Below are 3,201 nucleotides of genomic sequence, written 5' to 3' on the forward strand. Positions count from 1 at the left end.
GCCACTCTCAAGAGACAGGACACTGGGCTGAACAGACCTTCAGCTTCATCCAGTATGGTGACTTTATGTTCTTACATACCCTCTTTACAGACTTCTAGCAGCTCTGAGAAGCCCACTACTGATGCGCTGACTCCTCAGCTAATAAAATGTAGCTGGAAAACATCTGGCTCACAAACTGGTATTGCAGCCTGAGAGCGTTGCTACTTTCAAACCTTCATTTCTCCTTCTGACACCACAAAAAATAGCATCCGCTTCTCACATTGCAGGGAAGGGTTTATCCTGAATGCTGAAACTGCAAGCCTATTTCAAATAAATGGAAAACCAGCAGTCTCTGTTCTTTTACCCTACCCCAGACTCTTAGATACCACCATGGGCAGCTGGATATGTAAGCTCACCCACTATTGTGGCAGCAAGCCTTCATTTGCCTGTAATAAGGAAAGTATAGTAGTTGCAGCCAACCAAAACATAAGAGCCGCTGTTCGCTCCTGAACTAATTATACACCGACATAATTTGGCTGGAGTTGGCATTCACTAAAGAGATGTCAAAGTAAATGATTTCACTGTATTATGCGGCAATGGCAATGTTAAACCAAGGGAAATTCCTGGAGGAGATTAAAATATTCATAATTCATTTTAGATGCTTTGTGAGCTTCTATCCTAAATGAGCAGAGGATAATCCAATACTCTGGTGCCTGAATTTTGGAGGCACCTGTCTTTCCTTATATCATTTGGCAAAGGCAATAATTTGCCCGATCTGAAAAAGAGTTTGTGATTAGCTGCCATTGCAGTAAACAGCTCCAACTGCGTAACCCCTGCATGGGTCTCCCCATTGTCATTGCGATGGCATGGTAGGATGCTATATTTAAGACTCCAGGATGGGTACTCAAACATGGGGAACATTCTTTTGGGGAGAGTCATTCTTAGTGTCATCAACAGGGAGAAGGAAACGCTCCTTTGTCCCTTCTCTTTCATGAGGACAGGCACTCTCACTGTAGTCTTCACAGGGTGAGTTTGGTTTATCTGTAAATAAACTACTGTTTATAGCAAGATTTTATAAGATCTTCATAGCAGCATCAGTTATTTTGTATGATCACTTTATTTGAATTGTGCTTCAGAGATAGACTGTGCTTCGTGATTGTATCTGCTTTAAAGTGTCATTACTGTTTTTCCAGTGTTGTTCTTATGAAAATACTGTTTTACTTCATGTTTTCTCACAAGAATCTATTCTGGTTTACTGGTCTGTTGAGAAAAAAATATATACTTGGATTGAAAAGTGTAGGTTTTAGCAGAACAGAACTCTATATCTTTACAATAAACACCAGATTATAAAGCACTGAAAATTTTCCAGGGAAAAATAAAAAACATTATATAGCAAAAATTAACCTGGATCAGTAACTATTCATGAAAATGGAAACAAAGATCTGATGCCCAGTAGTCATTCTGCAGCTGAAATAGTCCTGAAGAGCAGTATTCTATGAAATTACAAAGATATTTTTTCCATAAAAGCCTGTTTTATTTTCTCTTTCTTATACTTGCCAACATTTCTTTGTTTCTTCCAAAGTTAACATCTACTGAGGAAATATTATCATGATAATCCTGTATTTTCGTTTGCATTTTGGGATATTTTGCATTTACCACAACAACTCTGCTTTTCCATACAACTGTGCTTTTCCATGGACTGTTTTTTAAGAAATTTGTTTACATTAACATAAAATTGTACTACTAGTAAAAGCTGAGGGTTTTGTATTTTTTATTGGTTTAGGATTAGAAAGCAGTAAAACTAAAATCCAGGTGCAAAATTTGCCAAGGGAAAATTTCAATAATGGAACATGAGCTAGGGAAAGATTTACAAGTATGTTTGAACAAATATTATTCAGCAACAATTACGTTTCCAAAGCTGTTTTTATAAAGTAACCTAAGCTCTTAGAACTTGAAAATCTAAACAGTTTAAGGATTGTGCTGTACGTTTCTGAACCAACTGCAGGACAGAATGAGATAAGGAGGGATACACTTTTAAAATTTAGTTTTGTTTAATGCCCACTCATTAGTCAGTGCCTAAAAGCAGCATGCTGCTTATTCCCAGAGGCGAGGCTTCAGCAACAGCCTAGTTCTTTAGCAGCTAATGCAGGAGATGGATGGGAGCCAAGAGCACTGACGTTTGCTCCCCGTGTTTCACCTGTAGGAGAGGGATCTCTCTGGGAAGGCTTCTCTGGTCACTCTGGGGCAAATCATGCTGTTTACTGGCTAACATTTTGAAGAATGCTATGTTTTCTCCATGATTTATCAACCTTTTTCTAAGACCTAAGAAGAAACAACTGATCTCTCAGGATGCACACAAAGGACTGGATAAAGCATTATCCTCTTAAAGTATTGAACTACAACTGTTCTTGTCAGCAGCCTAGAAACACAGATGGGAATACAGGCTGAAGAAGTGCTCTGTTTCGGCAACGGCAACTGGAACTGGTTAGTTCCAGAAAATCCACTTGGATTTTCCAACTACCACAGACACCAAGTGATTTCTGCACAGCAGCCTGTGTGTTTGGTTCAGCAGCATTGCCTTATCTAACCCCTGGCACATCCAGGCAGGGTTAGAATATGGTGCGATCACAACCTGGGTGGCAGGTCACAGGCTATTTGGCATCATAGCTACCCCTGCAATATAGTTTGCAGACTAAAAATCTGCTTATTTTCTAAACTTTTTCTTTGTATCTCACTATCTGATGTTCCATACCTTATTTTGTCCCTAATCTCCCATGTCCCTCTGATCTGCCTTCTCATGATGCTCCTCATTCGTCTGCGTGCTATATTGGGGGTCTGATCTAATGGAACTCCCTGGAAGAATATCCACCAGATTTAGAGCATAACATCAGTCCTAGGAAAACAAAGATCAGTCCTAGGAAAACAAATCTACCCACAAAATGCTGCCTACTTACTGTTCTGCTACAGCTTCAGCTGCCTTTAAAGACTTAATAAGTTCTTCATCTGATTCCATTTTTCACAGAAGCATCATGAAACAAACCCCTTTCATAGTCTGAATGCCAGAAGATAGCATTATATGAACTTTCATTCACAGCCCTTGAACGTCAAAGCAAAGCAAGGACTTAATGATAACTTAAAGAGATTCTGTTAAGGTGTCTTATTCGAAAGCCACTTTATGTTTTATTCTATTCCAGCAAGAAAGTTCGTTTTTGACTTCCCAGC

The sequence above is a fragment of the Gymnogyps californianus genome, chromosome 22 (assembly GCF_018139145.2).
Source record: "Gymnogyps californianus isolate 813 chromosome 22, ASM1813914v2, whole genome shotgun sequence".
In the NCBI taxonomy this organism is placed as follows: domain Eukaryota; kingdom Metazoa; phylum Chordata; class Aves; order Accipitriformes; family Cathartidae; genus Gymnogyps; species Gymnogyps californianus.